The 22,549-nt window shown below is 42.3% G+C and overlaps 1 protein-coding gene across 1 annotated transcript in view; it reads right to left on the bottom strand.

The window, feature by feature from the left end:
• LOC140201119 (uncharacterized) overlaps window positions 1–22,147 on the bottom strand; it is a 96,462-nt gene extending 74,315 nt beyond the window's left edge. The window contains exon 1 of the mRNA XM_072264736.1: window positions 22,029–22,147. The gene's annotated coding sequence lies outside the window, so the exon portion shown is untranslated. The remainder of the gene's footprint in view (window positions 1–22,028) is intronic.
• Window positions 22,148–22,549: the final 402 nt, after the last annotated feature.

Consider the following 22,549-nt stretch of genomic DNA (forward strand, 5'->3'; position numbering starts at 1 on the left):
GGAAGGTTGCTGAGCCTTCGGCGATGATCTTTGCCTTCATCAATCATGGAATTGAATTTAAGAGCCGAGAGGTAATGTTGCAGCTATATTGGACCCTGGTCGGACCCCACTTGGAGTACTGTGCTCGGTTCTGGTCGTCTCACTACAGGAAGGATGTGGAAGCCACAGAAAGGGTGCAGAGGAGGTTTACAAGGATGCTGCCTGGATTGGGGAGCATGCCTTATGAGAATAGGTTGAGTGAACTCAGCCTTTTCTCGTTGGAGCGACGGAGGATGAGAGGTGATCTGATAGAGGTGTTAAGATAATGAGAGGCATTGATCGTGTGGATAGTCAGCGGCTTTTTCCCAGGGCTGAAATGGTTGCCACAAGATATAGAAAAGGTGTCAGGGGTAAGTTTTTTACTCAGAGAGTGGTAAGTGTGTGGAATGGGCTGCTGGCAACGGTAGTGGAGGCGGATACAATAGGATCTCTTAAGAGACTTTTGGATAGGTACATGGAGCTTAGAAAAATAGGAAGCTATAGGTAAGCCTAGTAATTTCTAAGGTAGGGACATGTTTGGCACAACTTTGTGGGCTGAAGGGCCTGTATTGTGCTGTAGGTTTTCTATGTTTCTATGCTTCTGTGGATAGGAAGTTAGGCAGAAGAGTGATGTGGCTCTTCTGGTAAAGAATGGCATCAAATCAGTAGAAAGATGTGACATAGAATTGGAAGATGTTGAAACCTTGTGGGTTCTGTTCAGAAACTGCAAGGGTAAAAGGAAGTTGATGGCACTAATATACAGGCCTCACAACAATGGCTGAGAGGTGGACCACAGGTTACAACAAATATAGAAAAGGTGAATCAAGAGGGCAATGTTATAGTCCTCAAGGGAGATTTTAACATGCAGTTCGATTGGGAAAATCAGCTTTGTAATGGATCTCAAGAGAGTGAGTTTGTTGAATGCCTAAGAGATAGCTTTTTCGAGCAGTTTGCCATTGAGCCTATTAAGGGAGCAGCTATACTGAATTGGGTGTTATGTAATCAAAAATTGATGTAGCAGTATTTCAGTGGAGGAAGAGACTGAGAGGAGTTGGCCAAAGTAAATTGGAAGGAGTTGTTGGTGGGGATGTCAGCAGAGCAGCAATGGTGTAGGTTTCTGGGGAAAATGAGGAAGGTGCAGGACACGTGTATTGCAAAAATGAAGAAATACTCAAATGGTAATACAGTACAACCGTGGCTGACAAAGGAAGTCAAAGCTATTGTAAACGCAAAAGAAAGGGCATAGAACATGGTTTTTTTGCATCTGTATTTACTAAGGAAACTGGCATGGAGTCAATGGAAATAAGGCAAACAAGTAGTGGGGTCGTGGTACCTATACAGATTGAAGAGAGGGAGGTTCTTGCTATCTTGAGGCAAATCAGAGTAGATAGATCCCCAGGACCAGACAGCATATTCCCTCGGACCTTGAAGGAGACTAGTGTTGAAATTGCAGGGGCCCTGGCAAATATATTTAAAATGTCGGTATCTATGGGTGAGATGCTAGAGGATTGGAGGATAGCACCTGTTGTTCTGTTATTTAAAAAAGGCTCTAAAAGTAATTCGGGAAATTATAGGCTGGTAAGTTTGACATCGGTAGTAAGTGAATTATTGGAAGGAGCACTGAGAAATAGGATCTATAAGTATTTGGATAGACAGGAACTTATTAGGGAGAGTCAACATGGCTTTGTGCGTGGTAGGTCATGTTTGACCAATCTATTAGAGTTTTACGAGGAGGTTACCAGGAAAGTGGATGAAGGGAAGGCAGTGGATGTTGTCTACATGGACTTCAGTAAGGCCTTTGACAAGGTCCCGCATGGGAGGTTAGTTAGGAAGATTCAGTTGCTAGGTATACATGGAGAGGTGGTAAATTGGATTAGACATTGACCTCAATGGAAGAAGCCAGAGAGTGGTAGTGGAGGATTGCTTCTCAGAGCGGAGGCCTGTGACTAGTGGTGTGCCATAGGGATCAGTGCTGGGTCCATTGTTATTTGTCATCTATATCAATGATCTGGATGATAATGTGGTAAACTGGATCAGCAAACTTGCTGATGATACAAAGATTGAAGGTGTATTGGACAGTGAGGAAGGTTTTCAAAGCTTGCAGTGGGATTTGGACCAGCTGGAAAAATGGGCTGAAAAATGGCAGATGGAGTTTAATACAGGCAAGTGTGAGGTATTGCACTTTGGTTGGACAAACCAAGTTAGAACATACAGGGTAAATGGTAAGGCACTGAGGAGTGCAGTAGAATAGAGGGATCTGGGAATACAGATACAAAATTCCCTAAAAGTGGAGTCACAGGTAGATAAGGTCGCAAAGAAAGCTTTTGGTACATTGGCCTTTATAAATCAAAGTATTGAGTATAAGAGTTGGAATGTTATGGTGAGGTTGTCTAAGGCATTGATGAGGCCGAGTTTGGAGTATTGTGTTCAGTTTTGGTCACCAAATTACAGGAAGGATATTAATAAGGTTGAAAGAGTGCAGAGAAGGTTTACAAGGATGTTTCCAGGACTTGAGAAACTGAGTTATAGCGAAAGGTTTAATAGGTTAGGACTTTATTCCCTGGAGCGTAGAAGAATGAGGAGAGATTTGATAGAGGTAAATAAAATTATGATGGGTATAGATAGAGTGAATGCAAGCAAGCTTTTTCCACTGAGGCAAGGGGAGAAAAAAACCAGAGGACATGGGTTAAGGGTGAAGGGGGAAAAGTTTAAAGGGAACATTGGGGCGGACTTCTTCACACAGAGAGTGGTGGGAGTGTGGAATGAGCTGCCAGATGAAGTGGTAAATGTGGGCTCACTTTTAACATTGAAGAAAAACTTGGACAGGTACATGGATGGGAGGTGTATGGAAGGATATGGTCCAGGTGCAGGTCAATGGGACTAGGCAGTAAAATGGTTCAGCACAGCCAAGAAGGACCAAAAGGCCTGTTTCTGTGCTATAATGTTCTATGGTTCTAACAAAGCAAAAATTAGTGGAAAGATAGAGGATTGTGTAGTTTTTTAAATCCTACAGAGAGCAACTAAAAAAATCATTAAAAGGGAAATGATGAAATATGAAAGCAAGCTAGCAAATATTATCAAAGTGGATAATAAAAGTTTTTTTCAAGTATATTAATAATAGAAGAGAAATGAGAGTGGAATTAGGACCACTAGAAAATGAGGCAGGAAAAATTAATAACGGGAGACAAGGAATATTTTGTATCCATCTTCACTGTATGTCTGATGTTGTAGTGTGTGAAGGAGGAGAAGTGGGTGCAGTTTTTGTTAGGAGAGAGAAGGTGCTCAGAAAGCTGAAAGATTTAAAGGTACATAAGTCACCGGGATCAGATGAACTGGTCTCTTTGAGAAAGGAAGAAGGCAGCAGAAAGGAAATTATAGACCAGTTAGCCTGACCTCAGTGGTTGGGAAGATGTTAAGGATGAGGTGATGGAGCACTTGATGACTCAGGACAAGATAGTACAAAGTCAGCATGGTTTCCTTCAGGGAAATCCTGCCTGATGAACCTGCTGGAATTCTTTGAGGAGATTACAAGTAGGGTAGATAAAGGGGATGCAGTGGTGTTGTATATTTGGACTTTCAGAAGGCCTTTGACAAGGTGCCACACATGAGGCTGCTTACCAAGTTAAGAGCCCATGGTATGACAAGAAAGTCACTAACATGGTTAGAGTATGGCTGATTGGTAGGAGGCAGTGAGTGGGAATAAAAAGATCCTTTTCTGGTTGGCTTCCAGTGACTAGTGGTGTTCTGCAGGTGTCAGTGTTGGGACCACTTCTTTTTATGCTGTATATAAATAATTAGATGATGGAATAGATGGCTTTGTTGGCAGGTTTTCAGATGATACAAAGATTTGTGGAGGGGCAGGCAGTGTTGAGGAAACAGGTATGATATGGAAGGACTTAGACAGATTAGGAGAATGAGCAAGAAAGTGCCAAATAAAATACAATGTTGGAAAGTGCATGGTAGTAGAAATAAACATGCGGACTCTTTTCTAAATGGGGAGAAAATCCAGGAATTTGAGATGCAGAGGGACTTAGGAGTCCTTGAGCAGAACACCCTGAAGGTTAACTTGCAGGTTGAGTCCATGCTGAGGAAGGCAAATGGCATTTTAGCTTTCATTTCAAGAGGTCTAGAGTACAAGAGTAGTGATATGATGCTGAGGCTTTATAAGGCTCTGGTGAGGCCTCACCTTGAGTATTGTGAACAGTTTTGATCCCTCCTCTTAGAAAAGATGTGCTTGTATTGGAGAGGGTCCAGAGGAGTTCCAGGAATGAAAGAGTAATCACATGAGGAACACTTGATGGCTCTGGGTCTGTACTCACTGGAATTCAGAAGGATGAGAGGAATCTCACTGAAACCTTTTGAATGTTGAAAGGCCTGGACAGAGTAGATGTAGAAAGGATGTTTCCCATGGTGGGAGAGTCTAGGACAAGAAGACACAGCTTCAGGGTGGAAGGGCGCACTTTCAAAACAGAGATGCTGAGAAATTTCTTTAGCCAAAGGGTGGTGATTTTGTGGAATTTGTTGCCACATACAGCTGTGGAGGGCAGGTCATGGGGTGTATATAAGGCAGAGATTGATAGGTTCTTGATTGGAAATTTCATCAAAGTTTACGGGAGAAGGCCAGGAATCGGGGTTGAGGAGGAGATACAAAAAAGGATCAGCTATGATTGAATGGCAGGGCAGACTTGATGGGCCAAATGGCCTCATTCTGCTCCTTTGTCTGATGGTATTGAATAGCAAAATCGAAACAACAGGTCTGATTGGTCAGAAAATTTGAAATGACTATATTTTAATCCTTGGAGTATTATGGGTAGAAACATAGAAACATACAGCACCATACAGGCCCTTCAGCCCACAAAGCTGTGCTGAACATGTCCCTACCTTAGAACTGCCTGGGCTTTACCCATAGCCCCGTATTTTTCTAAGCGCCATGTAGCCATCCAGGAGTCTCTTAAAAGGCCCTGTCGTTTCTGCCTCCACCACCGCCGCCGGCAGCCAATTCCACGCACTCACTTTTCACTCTGCGTATAAAACTTATCCCTGACATCTCCTCTGTACCTGCTTCCAAGCACCTTCAAACTATGCCCTCTCGTGCTAGTCATTTCAGCCCAGGGGAAAAAGCCTCTGACTATCCACATGATCAATGCTTCTCATTATTTTATACACATCTATCAAGTCACCTCTCATCCTCCATCACTCCAAGGAGAAAAGGCCGAGTTCATTCAATCTATTCTCATAAGGCATGGTCCCCAATCCAGGCAACATCCTTGTAAATCTCCTCTGCACCCTTTCTATAGTTTCCACATCCTTCCTATAGTGAGTTTGGGTAGATGGGGCTCGTCAGCCTAGGAAGGCAGTCCATCTAAGAGAGGGAAAATTCCGATTTCAAACCTCTGCTCCATTGAAACCATACCCATTCATGGGACAGGCTTCGGGAGTAAACCCTGAGGACAAATCCGGAGCTGGAGTCCCTAACGCAGTCTGACGTTGCCTTCAACCTCATTCTGGAAACTCTTGCGACGACACTGGTACCCAGCTCTATCGGCCCTTGCCCTTCCCTTGGACAACATCAGTGTCGTGGAGAGGGGAGACTTGCTGCATGGGCAACTGCCGGTCTTCCATACAACCCTGCCCAGGCCTGCACCCTGGAGAGGACACTCCAGCGTCGCCTCACCGTGACGGCAGAGAGACATTCCAGGCGCAGATCCATGGTCTCGTGAGACTAACGGATGCCACCTATAGTGAGACGATCCGAAATGAGCACAGTACTCCAAGTGGGGTCTGACCAGGGTCCTATATAGCTGCAACATTACCTCTCAGCTCCTAAATTCAATCCCACGATTGATGAAGGCCAATACACCGTATGTCTCCTTAACCACAGAGTCAACCTGGGTAGCAGCTTTGAGTGTCCTATGGATTCGGACCCCAAGATCCCTCTGATCCTCTACAATGCCAAGATTCTTACCATTAATGCTACATTCTGCCATCTTATTTGACCTACCAAAATGAACCACCTCAGTGAGGATGATGAGCCCAGAGCAGGGATCAGTACATGGAACTATGATGTTGTGGCCATTACTGACACTTGGTCGAGAGAGGGACAGAAATGGATGCTTAATGCACGAGATTTTTGTAGTTTTAGAAAAGATTGAATAGGAGATAAAAGAGTAGGGTGAGGTGTGTGTTGCACTACTAATCAGGGACCAGACATTCAGGGGACAGACACTGAGTCCATTTGGGTGGAACTCAGGAATAGGAAGGATGTGATCACACTGCTGGATTTGTACAACAAACCCCAAATAGCCATCGGGACATTGAGGAACCAAAACCTAATCAGATTAAGGAAATGTGTAAAAATAATAAGGAGGTTCTCTTGAAGATTTCAACTTCCCTCATAAAAACTGGGACATTCCTTCTGCAAGAGATTTTGATGGAGCAGAATGTGTTAACCATATCCAGGAAGGTTTCTTCAATCAGTATGTGGATGGGCCAATGAGAGGAGGGGCTGTACTGGACCTGGCCAGGTGACTTAGTGGGTGAGCAGTAAAGGAACAGGGACCAGAAATCCGTAGCTCTCAGGATAGTGATCGATAAGGATAAGGATTGGATTAGGGCAAATTATGAATGCATTAGGCAGGAGCTAAAAAGCATTAATTGGGAACACTTTTTCTCTGACAACACCATATCAGACATGTGGCATGGGTCTGGCTCTGCAGTGCAGAAGGGAGGGTGGAAAAAGAGGAGAGTGGTAGTGATAGGGGATTCGACAGTTAGAGGTGCAGATAGGAGATTCTGTGGTCGTGACAGAGAATCCAGGATGGTTTGTTGCCTCCCAGGTGCCAGGGTCAAGGATGTCTCTGATCGATTGCATGACATTCTGAAGTGGGAGGGTGACCAGCCAGATGTCGTGGTGCACATCGGTACCAATGACATAGCAAGGAAGAGTGAGGAGGTCCTGGACAGTGAGTATAGAGAGCTTGGTAGGAAGTTGAAAAGCAGGACCTCAAGGGTGGTAATCTCAGGATTGCTACCTGTGCTACGTGCCAGTGAGGGTAGGAATAGGATGCTCTGGAGGATGAACAAGTGGCTGAGGAACTGGTGTAGGGGGCAGGGTTTCAGATTTCAGGATAATTGGGACCTCTTCTGGGGCAGGTGGGACCTGTACAAGAGAGACGGGTTACACTTGAACTACAGGGGGACCAATATCCTTTCAGGGAAGTTTGTTAGTGCTATTGGGGAGGCTTTAAACTAGATTTGCAGGGGGATGGGAACCAGAGTGCCAGAGCTGACAGTGTGGCTGGGGTGAAAATAAATGATGTCAAAAGTTCAAGCAAATCTGCTAATAGAAATGTTATGAGTGGTGGTAAACAACTTCTGAGGTGTATATATTTCAATGCTAGGAGTATTGCGGGGAGGGCGGATGAGTTGAGGGCGTGGATTAACACGTGGAATTATGACCTTATAGCAATTAGTGAAACTTGGCTACTGGACGGGCAGGACTGGCAGCTTAATATTCCAGGGTTCCGATGTTTCAGATGTGATCGAGGCAGAGGAATGAAAGGTGGGGGAGTAGCATTGCTTGTTAGGGAAAATATTACAGCAGTGCTCAGGCCGGACAGATTAGAGGGCTTGTCTACTGAGTCCTTATGGGTAGAGCTGAGAAACAGGAAAGGTATGGCCACATTAGTGGGATTGTATTACAGACCACCCAATAGTCAACGAGATTTGGAAGAGCAAATCTGCAGAGAGATAGCAGGCAACTGCAGGAAACATAAAGTTGTGGTGGGAGGGGATTTTAATTTTCCATACATTGATTGGGACTCCCATACTGTTAGGGGTCTAGATGGTTTAGAGTTTGTAAAATGTGTTCAGGAAAGTTTTCTGAATCAATATATAGAGGGACCAACTAGAGGGGATGCAATATTGGATCTCCTGTTAGGAAAGGAGTTAGGACAAGTGACGGAAGTCTGTGTAGGGGAGCACTTTGGTTCCAGTGATCATAACACCATTAGTTTCAATTTGATCATGGACAAGGATAGATCTGGTCCTAGGGTTGAGGTTCTGAACTGGAAGAAGGCCAAATTTGAAGAAATGAGAAAGGATCTAAAAAGCGTGGATTGGGACAGGTTGTTCTCTGGCAAAGATGTGATTGGTAGGTGGGAAGACTTCAAAGGGGAGATTTTGAGAGTGCAGAGTTCGTATGTTCCTGTCAGGTTTAAAGGCAAATTGAATAGGAATAAGGAACCTCGGTTCTCAAGGGATATTGCAACTCTGATAAAGAAGAAGAGGGAGTTGTATGAAATGTATAGGAAACAGGGGGTAAATCAGGTGCTTGAGGAGTATAAGAAGTGCAAGAAAATGCTTAAGAAAGAAATCAGGAGGGCTAAAAGAAGACATGTGGTTGCCTTGGCAGTCAAAGTGAAGGATAATCCAAACAGCTTTTACAAGTATATTAAAAGCAAAAGGATTGTAAGGGATAAAATTGGTCCTCTTGAAGATCAGAGTGGTCGGCTATGTGCGGAACCAAAGGAAATGGGGGAGATCTTAAAATAGATTTTTTTGCGTCTGTATTTACTAAGGAAACTGGCATGAAGTCTATGGAATTGAGGGAATCAAGTAGTGAGATCATGGAAACTGTATAGATTGAAAAGGAGGAGGTCCTTGCTGTCTTGAGGAAAATTAAAGTGGATAAATCCCTGGGACCTGACAGAGTGTTCCCTCGGACCTTGAAGGAGACTAGTGTTGAAATTGCGGGGGCCCTGGCAGAAATATTTAAAATGTCGCTATCTACGGGTGAGGTGCCAGAGGATTGGAGAGTGGCTCATGTTGTTCTGTTGTTTAAAAAAGGATCGAAAAGTAATCCAGGAAATTATAGGCCGGTGAGTTTAACGTCGGAAGTAGATAAGTTATTGGAGAGAGTACTAAGAGACAGAATCTACAAGCATTTGGATAGACAGGGACTGATTAGGGAGAGTCAACATGGCTTTGTGCGTGGTAAGTCATGTTTGACCAATCTATTGGAGTTTTTCGAGGAGGTTACCAGGAAAGTGGATGAAGGGAAGGCAGTGGATATTGTCTACATGGATTTCAGTAAGTCCTTTGACAAGGTCCCGCATGGGAAGTTATTTAGGAAAATTCAGTTGCTAGGTATACATGGAGAGGTGGTAAATTGGATTAGACATTGGCTCGATGGAAGAAGCCAGAGAGTGGTGGTAGAGAATTGCTTCTCTGAGTGGAGGCCTGTGACTAGTGGTGTGCCACAGGGATCAGTGCTGGGTCCATTGTTATTTGTCATCTATATCAATGATCTGGATGATAATGTGGTAAATTGGATCAGCAAATTTGCTGATGATACAAAGACTGGAAGTGTAGTAGACAGCGAGGAAGGTTTTCAGAGCCTGCAGAGGGACTTGGACCAGCTGGAAAAATGGACTGAAAAATGGCAGATGGAGTTTAATACTGACAAGTGTGAGGTATTGCACGTTGGAAGGACAAACCAAGGTAGAGCATACAGGGTTAATGGTAAGGCACTGAGGAGTGCAGTAGAACAGAGGGATCTGGGAATACAGATATAAAATTCCCTAAAAGTAGCGTCACAGGTAGATAGGGTCATAAAGAGAGCTTTTGGTACATTGGCCTTTATTAATCAAAGTATTGAGTATAAGAGCTGGAATGTTATGATGAGGTTGTATAAGGCATTGGTGAGGCCGAATCTGGAGTATTATGTTCAGTTTTGGTCACCAAATTACAGTAAGGATATAAATAAGGTTGAAAGAGTGCAGAGAAGGTTTACAAGGATGTTGCCAGGACTTGAGAAACTCAGTTACAGAGAAAGGTTGAATAGGTTGGAACTTTATTCCCTGGAGCGTAGAAGAGTGAGGGGAGCTTTGATAGAGGTATATAAAATTATGATGGATATAGATAGAGTGAATGCAAGCAGGCATTTTCCACTGAGGCAAGGGGAGAAAAAAACCAGAGGACATGGGTTAAGGGTGAGGGGGGGAAAAGTTTAAAGGGAACATTAGGGGGGGCTTCTTCACACAGAGAGTGGTGGGAGTATGGAATGAGCTGCCAGACGAGGTGGTAAATGCAGGTTCTTTTCTAACATTTAAGAATAAGTTGGACAGATACATGGATGGGAGGTGTATGGAGGGATATGGTCCGTGTGCAGATCAGTGGGACTTGGCAGAAAATGGTTCGGCACAGCCAAGTAGGGCCAAAAGGCCTGTTTCTGTGCTGTAGTTTCTATGGTTTCTATGGTTTCTATGTGGAGGGTGCTTAAAGAACAATTGCTCAGAACACAGGAAAGGTGTGCTCCTGTTATAAGGAAGGACAGGGATTGAGAGATAAAGCGACCTTGGATGCCCTGAGAAGTGATGAATTTAGTCATGAAGAAAAAGTATGTAACACTTTGGAAGCTAGGATCAAGCGAAGCACGTAAGAAGTATAAAGAATCCAGAAAAGAACTACAGAAGGGAATTAGGAAAGCCAGGAGGGGACATGAAGAGTCCTTGGCAAACAGGATTAAGGTGAAACCCAAGGCATTCTATACATACACAAAGAACAAGAAGGTAACTAGGGAGAGGGTGGAACCACTCAAAGATAAAGCGGCGGGGGTGGGGACATTTGCTTGGAGCAAAGAATGTGAGTGAGATACTTAATGAGTACTTTGCTTCAGTATTTACGGAGGAAAAGAATATGGAGGACTAATAGATCAGTGCTGAGTGTATAAATACGTTATGGTGTTTAGAAGTCAAGGAGGAGGAAGTGTTGGGCCTCCTAAGGAGTATTAAGATGAATAAATCTGCAGGGCCTGATCGGATGAAATGATCGGATCTGGCATGGTAAGTCATGTCTAACCAATCTTAGAGTTGCTTGAGGAAGCTACCAGGAAAGTGGATGTAGGCAAGGCAGTGGATGTTTTTTATATGAACTTCAGGAAGGCATTTGACAAGGTCCCACATGGGAGGCTGGTCAAGAAGATTCAGTCACTTGGCATTCAAGGTGAGTCAGTAAACTGGATTAGACACTGGCTTTGAGGGAGAAGCTAGAGACTGGTAGAAGATGGTTGCCTCTCTGCTGGAGGCCTTTGACCAGTGGAGAGCTGCAGGATCAGTGCTTAGTCTGGTGGGGAGATCCTGACTCGATGGAACCAGACGCTGAGATTGACTGAGGATTGGTGAATTGGGCTCCAACTGGTTCACATTTAACTGTTTAATTATAATGGACCTTTTTTGTTTTTTTTCCTTTATTTTCTTTACTATCCTTTTAGTTAAGATTCATAAATATAATTCCTTTAATCGTACGCAGTGTGCTGTCTGTTGTTTCTTGGCACTGAGCTGTAACAGAGTAGCAAATTACACAGCATCCACACAAACCGGGGTTTGGATGGGAGAGATGTCTCAATCTCACAGGTTTGGCAGGATCGGAGTGTGTCTGCCCTAGACTAACACAGCCAAGGAAACCAGCAGGGTTTCAATAGTTCAGAGTCTTCCCCAGTCAGAAGCTCTGGATGAACCATGAAACCTGAAATTTGCTGAGGGCCAGATTAGATACATTTAAGTCTGGACACCAAGGAAGCTACAAGAGGAGCAGGTATGATCTCTGGAAAGTGATCTCTCGGGCAAAGCAAAATTCCGGAGCAAACTGAAATCATCGAGGGATGCTTAACAAGGTGTGAATGCCATAACTTCTTACAAAGTTAAATCAAGCAATGTGGGGTACACTGGGGCTTCACTTCCAGATGAGCTCAATGCTTTCTGTGCTCACTTTGGCCATCAGTACATGCTAACTCTCACACCTCCTTATGTTCCTTTGATTTCAGTATCTGCAGCTGATGTGCAGGCAGCCTTCAGGAGAGTAAATCCAAATAAAGCATCTGGACTGGACGGGGTACCTGGCCACATACTGAAGACCTGTGTGACCAACTGGCTGGACTGGCTGGTGTGTTCACTGATATCTTTAACCTCTTGCTTCAGCAGCAAGTGGTATCCACCTGCTTCAAGCAGCTTCAGTTATATCAGTGCCCAAGAAGAGAGTGCTGACCTGTCTCAGTAACTACCACCTAGATACATCTAAATCCACAGTGATGAAGTGCTTTGACAGGAGCAACATGTCCAGAGCAGATGCTGTCTCTGGCTCATCACACAACCCTGGAACATATGACAGCAAAGATGCATACGTCAGCACACACTTTATCAATTACAGCTCAGCATTTAATACCACCATCCCTTCAAAACTAATCAATAAGCTCCAACCCTTGGCCTCACAACCAGCTTTTGCAATTAGATTTCCCCATTTCTAGACCCCAATCAGTTCAGATTGGCAAAAACACCTCCTCCTTGAGTGTACTTGGCCCCCTGTTCTGCTTGCTTTACACTGTGACTGTGTGGTTAAGCACAGCTCCAATACCATATTCAATTATGCTGATAACATCACTCTTGTGGGCCATATCAAACGTGGTTAATCAGCATACAAGAGGGAGTTTGAAATTGTGGCTGAGTGGTGTCATAACAACAACCTCTCACTCAAAGTCAGAATCAGATTTATTATCTCCGGCAACACACACAAAAATTGCTGGTGAACGCAGCAGGCCAGGCAGCATCTGTAGGAAGAGGTGCAGTCGACGTTTCGGGCCGAGACCCTTCGTCAGGACTAACAGAAGGAAGAGTGAGTAAGGGATTTGAAAGTTGGAGGGAGAGGGGGAGATCCAAAATGATAGGAGAAGACAGGAGGGGGCGGGATGGAGCCAAGAGCTGGAGAGGTGATAGGCAAAAGGGGTACGAGAGGATCATGGGACAGGAGGTCCGGGAAGAAAGACAAGGAGGTGGGGGGGGGGGACCCAGAGGATGGGCAAGGGGTATATTCAGAGGGACAGAGGGAGAAAAAGGAGAGTGAGAGAAAGAATGTGTGTATAAAAATAAGTAACAGATGGGGTACGAGGGGGAGGTGGGGCATTAGCGGAAGTTAGAGAAGGCGATGTTCATGCCATCAGGTTGGAGGCTACCCAGATGGAATATAAGGTGTTTGATAGAGTTGAATGGGAATATTTATTTAATATGCTTGAGAAATTTAATTTTAGCCCAAAATTCATATCTTTAATTCATATTAAATTGATATATCATACACCTTTAGCTTCCGTACTTACTAATATCAGAGATCCCCCTTTTTTTAGGCTTTTTTGAGGTACTAGACAGGGCTGTCCTTTAAGCCCTTTACTATTGGATATTGCCTTGCCGCCCTTGGCAATCGCTCTTCGTGATTCACCCAATATATTTGGCATTATTCTTGGGAATGGGATGCATAAGGTATCACTACATGCAGATGACCTGTTACTATATATCTCTAACCAAGAGAAATCCATCCCTGCAGTAATATCAATACTTGCTCAGTTTAGTAGTTTTTCTGGTTATAAATTGAATCTTAATAAGAGTGAGCTTTTCCCATTAAACATGTAAGTTCCAATCTATGGACGATTACCATTTAGACTGGTTACTGATTATTTTACTTATTTGGGTGTTAAAATTACTAAGGAGCATAAGGATCTATTTAAAGTTAACTTTTTACTCTTAACTGATCACGTTAAACAACTGTTTACTAAATGGTCGCCATTGTCCTTATCATTGATTGGTCAAATTAATACTATTAAGATGATTATTTTACCTAAATTTTTGTATCTGTTTCAGGCGGTACCAATCTTCATCTCTAAATCCTTTTTTGATATTATTGATTCTAAGACTTCTTCATATATATGGCAGAATAAAAATCCTAGGTTACCTAAGAAATATTTACAGAAATCAAAAAAGGATGACAGTTTGGCATTGCCGAACTTTAGTTTCTATTATTGGGCAATTAATATTTGATATCTAACGTTCTGGACACAAGATTTGGATGAAATTCAATGTTCATGATGGGTAAACCTTGAGTGTGAGTCTGTACAAGGTTCTCATTGCCTTCTATTTTAGGAGTGCACTTCCCTTTACACTTACTAAACTGAATAAACAATCGATTAATCCAATAACTAAACATACAATATGAATATGGTTTAAATTACGTAAATTTTTTGGATTGAATAAATTTATCCTATCAAGTCTTATTATATCCAATTTTTTTCTTCCAACTATCCAGAACTGATCAAGCTTTTATGGAAAACGAAGGGAATAACATGTTTTCGTGATTTATTCATGGATGATTGTTTCATGTCTTTTGAACAGTTGTCTAATAAATATAATTTGCCTAGATCACATTTTTTCAGATACTTATAGATCAGAAACTTCTTGAATGTTATTTTACCTACTTTTCTGATACCGCATCAAACTGAAATTACAGAAAAAAAAATTAGGTTTAAATCCCTATCAGAAGAGTTTAATAGCAATCATTTGTGATTTAATTACGAAAGTATATCTAGGTACATCTGATAAAATTAAGAATGAATTGGAAAGAGAACTTCAGTTATCTTTACCTATAGAGAAATGGGAGAAAATTCTCCAACTAGTTAACACTTCTTCAATGTGTGCTCGACACGCTTTGATACAATTTAAGGTGGTTCATAGGGCCCATATGTCCAAGGATAAGTTAGCTCATTTTTATTGCCATATAAATCCTGTCTGTGACAGATGTAATTCTGAGGAAGCTTCCTTGATGCATATGTTCTGGTCTTGCCCTCTTTTGGAAAAACGTTGGAAAGGTATTTTTAATATTATTTCAGTAGTTTTACATAATGATTTACAACCTCATCCTATTACTGCAATTTTTGGATTACCAGTGATGGAATCTAATCATCTATCGTTTGATTGCCGTTTGATTGCATTTGTTACAGAAGATCCATTTTATTTAATTGGAAAGATTCTAATCCCCCTATTACATTTCAATGGTTTTCCCAAACTATAACAAGTTAAACTTCGAAAAAATTAGGAGTGGAACCTCTGATCCTTCGGTTAAAAGAAACTTAGAGGCCAATTATTCCGTCTGGGTAGCCTCCAATCTGATGGCATGAACATCGACTTCTCTAACTTCCGCTAAGGCCCCACCTCCCCCTCGTACCCCATCTGTTACTTATTTTTATACACACATTCTTTCTCTCACTCTCCTTTTTCTCCCTCTGTCCCTCTGAATATACCCCTTGCCCATCCTCTGGGTCCCCCCCCACCTCCTTGTCTTTCTTCCCGGACCTCCTGTCCCATGATCCTCTCATATTCCTTTTGCCAGTCACCTGTCCAGCTCTTGGCTCTATCCCTCCCCCTCCTGTCTTCTCCTATCATTTTGGATCTCTCCCTCCCCCCCGCACTTTCAAATCTCTTACTCACTCTTCCTTCAGTTAGTCCTGACGAAGGGTCTCGGCCTGAAACGTCAACTGTACCTCTTCCTAGAGATGCTGCCTGGCCTGCAGCGTTCACCAGCAACTTTGATGTGTGTTGCTTGAATTTACATCATCTGCAGAATTCCTGTTTTAGGCCATTTATTCAACATTTTCATATGATGTAAGTTGACCTTTTCCGAATCCTACTTAATAACTTTTTGTTTGTGTATAGAGGAGCAGAGTTAATGACAAATAACAATTTTAACTGATGCAGCATGCCAGCCCAGCCTTTGCTTTTTTTTGTTTTTTTTTAGTGTAGGAGGACTTTTTCATTGTATAAAATTTTTTGAATCTTTTTCATGTTCAGTTATTAAGAGATTGGGAGGCTTAAATTACATATGTTACTCGGAGTCTGTGTCTGTATACGTTAACCGTTGTTAATGTAATCACGATCTCTTTTGTATCATTATTATTGTTATGTTTATCAATTCAAAACTTAACGAAAAAGATTGAGAAAGAAAAAAAGGCAAGGGAACTTTGCAGATATACAGTAAGGAATATACTGATGCCTTTCTGTGTGAGTCATTGTCTCACAGTAAAGCACAGAATTATAGAATTTGACCTTTGGTCCAACGTGTGCATCCTGACTGACCATGTTGCGAAACTACACTAATCACATTTCCATGCATTGGGTCAATATCCCTCAGTGCCTTTCCTATCCAAGCACCTGTCCAAATGTATTAAATGCTGTAATTGTACCTGACCCGACAACATCCTGTGGCAGCTCATTCTAGTTCAAGTTTATTGTCATCTGACTGTACATGTATACAACCAAATGAAACAATGTTCCCCCAGACCACGGTGCACCCACAATACATATATCACACAGCACATAAACCAAATATTACCATCAATATGTTAATAAAATATCATTCTGTATGCATGTAGAGCACAGCACAAGTAAACAATAAACAGCTCACAGTCCTAGTGACGAGACCACAGTGGTGACAGGGTATTCATTAGTCTCACAGCCGGAGGGAAGAAGCTGTTTCCCAGTCCTGATGCTCCTGTCCCTCCTTCCTGACCATAGTGGGTCAAAGAGATTGTGGGATGGGTGATGGGGATCCTCAACAGAGCTTCAGGCTCTTCATCTGCAACACACCCAGTAAATGTCACAAATAGGGGGGATGGAAACATCAATGATCCTCATCACCCTCTGTGTGGAAAACATCAGATCTTCTTTAAATCTCCCCACTCCAGGACAACCTGTTCATGTAGCAGACATTTAGGAAGGCAAACGACATGTTGGCCTTTATTGCAAGCAATCTGAGTACGAGAGACCTTCCCACGATACACAGCCATGGTGACAGCAGACCTGTGGGGTCCTGACATAACAAAGTAGATGGTTGCTATGGAGACAGTGCAGTGAAGTTTCACAGAACTGGTTCCCCGGATGCTGGCTCTGTGAGGAGAGGAGGAGTTGAACATTCTGGTTAAAATGATTCACTTTATTTGTCAAATGTAAGTTGAAACATACAGTGAAATACATTGTTTGTATCAAATCAAATCAGTGAGGATTGTGCTGGGCAAGTGTCCCCATGTTTCCATCACCAACATATCACACCCACAGCTCACTAACCCTAACTGTACGTCTTCGGTATGTGGGAGGAAAGCCACACGGTCACGGGGAGAACGTACAAACTCCTCACAGACAGTGGTGGGAAGTGAACCCCAATCTCACAGCCGGCACTGTAAATCATTGCGCCGACCGGTACTCGACAGTGCTGCCCTCTGGGATTGTCATGAGGCCTTCGATGGTCAGGGTCGACCATGGATGTTGCATCCTAACTGTCTATGCTGTTGGTGTAGTGCCAACGATACACAAGCCAATATGCAAGCAGGTCAGTGTACGGAGAGTGAGCTGCTGCCCGTGCATCAGTCTCCCACTCTCCACTCATTAGGTACAAGTGCTATAGAATGCCTTGGGATTCTCTTTATCGTCATTGTCAAAGACTTTTCTTGGCCCTTCCTGGCTCTCTTCATCCCCTTCTTGAATTCTTCTCCAGATTCTTTACAATTCTCAGGGTTCTGTTTGACGTTATCTCCTTGCCCATGATGTACTGGGCCGAATCCATTCCCTTTTTTGGATTTTCCTTTCAAAGGCATTGGTGTTTCCATACCAGACCGTACTGTCAATATACTCTCTTCTGCACATCAATAGAAGTTTGTCAAGGTTTTTGAAGTTATGCCAAATCTCCGCAGACCCCTCAGGAAGTAGAGGTGCAGCCATACTTTCTTTGCAAATGCAGGTATGTCCAGGACAGGTCCTCCGAAATGATAACACCAAGGAGTTTAAAGTTGCTAACCATCTCCATCTCTGACCCAACGACGAGGACTGGCTCATGGACTTCTGGTCTCCCCATCCTGAAGGCTACAATCAGTTCCTTGGCCTTGCTGCAATACGTCAACGGCAGACGCAATCTCAATGGCTCTCCCCACGGCTTTAGACAACCTAGACCACACAAACACCTATGTCAGGATGCTGTTCATAGATTATAGCTGAGCATTTAGTACCATCATTCCCACAATCCTGGTTGAGAAGTTGCAGAACCTGGGCCTCTGTATCTCCCTCTGCACTTGGATCGTCGACTTCCTAACCGAAAGGCCACAATCTGTGCAGATTAGTGATAACAACACTCCCTGCTGTCAACACTGGCGCACCTCAGGGGTGTGTGCATAGCCCACTGCCCTACACTGTACATACACATGACTGTGTGGCTAGGCATAGCTCAAATACTATCTACAAATTTGTTGATGATACTACCATTGTTGGTAGAATTTCAGGTGGTGACGACAGGGCGTACAGGACTGAGATATACCAACCAGTGGAGTGGTGCCACAGCAACAACCTGGCACTCAATATCAGTAAGACAAAAGAGCTGATTGTGGACTTCAGGAAGGAACACATACCAACCCTCATAGAGGGATCAGAAGTGAGCAGCTTCAAGTTCCTGGACGTCAAGATCTCTGAGGATCTAACCAGGTCCCAACATATTAATGTTGTCATAAAGGCAATACACTGGCTATACCTTATTAGGAGTTTGAAGAAATTTGGCATGTCAACAAGGATACTCGAAAACTTTGATACTTGTACCGTGGAGAGCATTCTGACAGGCTGCATCACTGTCTGGTATGGAGGGGCTACTGCACAGGACTGAAAGAAGCTGCAGAAGGTTGTAAATCTAGTCAGCTCCATCTTGGGTACTAGCCTACAAAGTACCCAGGACATCTTTAGTGAGCAGTGTCTCAGAAAGGCAGTGTCCATTATTAAGGACCTCCAGCACTCAGGGCATGCCCTTTTCTCACTGTTACCCTCAGGTAGGAGATACAGAAGCCTGAAGGCACACACTCAGTGATTCAGGAACAGCTTCTTCCCCTCTGCCATCCGATTCCTAAATGGACATTGAACCCTTGGACACTACCTCACTTTTTTTATTATACGGTATTTCTGTTTTTGCACATTTATCAAAAATCTATTCAATATACATAATAGATTTACTTGTTTATTTATTATTATGTTTTATTTAATTTATTATTACTATTATCTTTCTCTCTCTGCTGGATCATGTATTGTATTGAACTGCTGCTGCTAAGTTAACAAATTTCACGTCACGTGCCGGAGATAATAACGCAAACAACAGGAATTCTGCAGATGCTGGAAATTCAAGCAACACACACAAAAATTGCTGGTGAACGCAGCAGGCCAGACAGCATCTGTAGGAAGAGGTGCAGTCGACGTTTCAGGCCGAGACCCTTCGTCAGGACTAACTGAAGGAAGAGTGAGTAAGGGGTTTGAAAGTTGGAGGGGGAGGGGGAGATCCAAAATGATAGGAGAAGACAGGAGGGGGAGGGATGGAGCCAAGAGCTGGACAGGTGATTGGCAAAAGGGATATGAGAGGATCATGGGACAGGATGTCCGGGAAGAAAGACAAGGAGGTGGGGGGGGGGGAACCCAGAGGATGGGCAAGAGGTATATTCAGAGGGACAGAGGGAGAAAAAGGAGAGTGAGAGAAAGAATGTGTGTATATAAATAAATAACAGATGGGGTACGAGGGGGAGGTGGGGCCTTAGCGGAAGTTAGAGAAGTCAATGTTCATGCCATCAGGTTGGAGGCTACCCAGACGGAATATAAGGTGTTGTTCCTCCAACCTGAGTGTGGCTTCATCTTGACAGTAGAGGAGGCCGTGGATAGACATGTCAGAATGGGAATGGGATGTGGAATTAAAATGTGTGGCCACTGGGAGGTCCTGCTTTCTCTGGCGGACAGACATATTATTCTCCTTAAGCCTCTGGGTCCAACATATTATTCTCCATAGCCTGCGGGTCCAACATATTATTCTGCGTAAGCCTCCGTAACACATTCTGGAGTTTTAGATGCCGAAGTATATAAAATGTTCATCAACCTCCTAACAGTAAAATATGAATAACAATTTTTAATAAATCCTGTCTGCTCGTCAGAGACAATTTGTGGAAATACATTTTCCAATCTAATTGCTAATATTTTGGAAAAGATTTTGGAGTTCACATTCAACTAGGATATAGGTCTATATGATGCACATTCAGTGGGGTCTTTATCTTTTTTTTAGGAATTAAAGAAATAGATGCTTCATAAAAGGATTGTGGTAATTTACCTACAAAGAAGGCATCCTTAAAGATTCTACATAACCAAGGGGAAAGTAAATTTGAAAAAGATTTTTAAATTTCTATTGTATACCCATCCAGACCGGGTGCTTTACCAGAATTCTTTGATGAAATTGCTTTCTTTATTTCTTCTTCCATAATGGGTTCATCTAATGTTAAATGTTCATTAAGTGGTAATTTTGGAATATTCAATTTCCTTAAAAATTCATGCATTATGGTAGAATTGTCAGGAAATTCTGATAGGTATAAAGAGGTATCTAATTCTTTAAAAGATTTATTAATTTCGTCATGATCAACCGTCAAAATACCATCCCGTTTACTGACTTCAATAATCTGACGTTTAGCCGAAGCAGCTATCAATTGATTGGCCAGTAATTTACCCGATTTATCACCACGTATATAAAATTCACTCTTAGATTTAAGTAATTGATTTTCAATCGGGGATGTTAATAACAAACTGTGTTGCATCTGAAGTTCATCTCTCTTTTTATAAAGCTCCAGATTAGGAGCAGTAGAATATTTTTTATCAATTTCTTTAATCTTATCAACCAATGTACGCATTTCATTATTAACTCATTTTTTCAATCCAGCAGAATATGAAATAATTTGCGCACGGATATATACTTTCAAAGTATCCCAAAATATCCCACCAAAAATTTCTTCCGAAAAGTTAGTTGAAATGAAAAAGGCAACCTGCTCTTTAATAAAGTTAACAAAGTTTAAGTCCTGGAGCAAAGTAGAATTGAACTGCCATTGTCTAGCACTGAAAGTTACATCAGTTAACTTGATTGATAGTTTCAAGGGCACATGATCAGAGACAGCGATTGCATTGTACTCACAGGCAGTAACAGATGAAACTAATCGATAAAAAAGTAATCAATTCTAGAGTAATTATGATATACATGAAAAAAGAATGAGAACTCTTTATCGTCAGGATATAAAAACCTCCAAACTTCTAAAATTCCGGAGTCATCTAAGAAGAAATTAATAAAAATAGCAGATTTGTTTGGAAGTACCAGATTGGGTGCAGACCTGTCCATCGAGGGATTTAGGCAAAAGTTAAAATCTCTGCCCGTTTTCAACATATATTCATTTAAATTAGGAAGGGATGCAAATAAATGCTTAAAGAATTCAGGATAGTCGGTATTTGGTGCATAGATATTAACCATAACAACTTTTTGGTTATAAAGTAAACCAGTAATTAACAGAAATCTACCATTCGGATCTGAGATTGTTTCATAGTGAACAAATAAAATCAAGGAGTCTATAAAAATAGAGACTCCTTTTCCTTAGCTTGTGAGTTGGAGTGAAGTTGTTGCCTTTTCCGAAACCTAAGAAAACACTGATTATCCTCCTTCCTCACATGGGTTTCCTGGGCACAGATAATCTGAGCATTCAATCTATGAAAAACTTTTAAAATCTTCTTCCGTTTAATCAGATGATTCAAACCATTCATATTCCACGAAACAAAATTAATAATATTATCCATTTCACTTGAATAGGTCATATGGTATGTAAAGGGTTAACCTTACTGCATAGGAAACTCATGAATCATGAAGAAGATTTAAAGGGGAACTGGAAGTTACAACAATTCAGACATATTTGTAGTTTCAGATCAGCCCAAATAAAAAATACTAAACTGAAAATGCCTTCACTTTTCCGCTTAAGTGCTCCCAGTCTCCCTTCGATCTCCTTAAACAATACTTCCAAGGTAGAAAATCTTTTATCGAATTTATCATCCAGGAGCTTCGACATAGCCTCCAAAGTAAGTTGAGGCTGTTTAGAAGCACCTTCTCTTGTTCCATTTCCATTATCGGCTTCCTTGCCTTCAGCTAATGCCTTTTTCCCTCTGGTATCCATTTCCAATGATTAAAAATTAAAGTGCAAGCATATAAGAGTGTTATAAACACTTTAATATAGATAGTAAAAGGGTAGCAAAAAGATTGAAAAATGAACGAAGCAAAGCCAAAATGCAACTTACTCCATCTAGTGCCCCAAGAGAACTCCTTACCTTTCTTTCTATTTCACAATTTTACCACAAACCAACGTGTGGAGTCACCATGTTCTCATTTGCTTTCTTCTTGCTTGACCACATCTCTGCACTTACTGTCTCACAAGCTCCCTTATGCTCCCCCAGTGCACAGTGTCTATAAGCGTTTACCAACCACTCTCTTACTTCCTCACAGTAAATTCTTGTAATCTACAGCCTGCAGTTCCCCTCAAACCAAAATGCAGAAGTTCTTTTGAATGGATAACTGCCAGGGGCCATTTGCACTGATGTCAGAGCATCACCGTCCTCAGTGTCACGGACCAGACTGCTATTATCCACAGCACACTCACCCTGTCCGGTGGACCATGTAGTTATTTGGTCTCACATTCCCACAGTCTCCTAGAGGATCTCCCTCCACAGTAATTACTCTCATCTCTGTCCTCAGTTGTTTGTAAGACTCATTCAGCCTAATTCTGCACCACTTCCAGCTGCAGTAACATTGCGGTTGTTACTAGACTGGTATCCAAAGAGCTGGTCCATTG

The sequence above is a fragment of the Mobula birostris genome, chromosome 8, assembly GCF_030028105.1.
Source record: "Mobula birostris isolate sMobBir1 chromosome 8, sMobBir1.hap1, whole genome shotgun sequence".
Lineage (NCBI taxonomy): Eukaryota > Metazoa > Chordata > Chondrichthyes > Myliobatiformes > Myliobatidae > Mobula > Mobula birostris.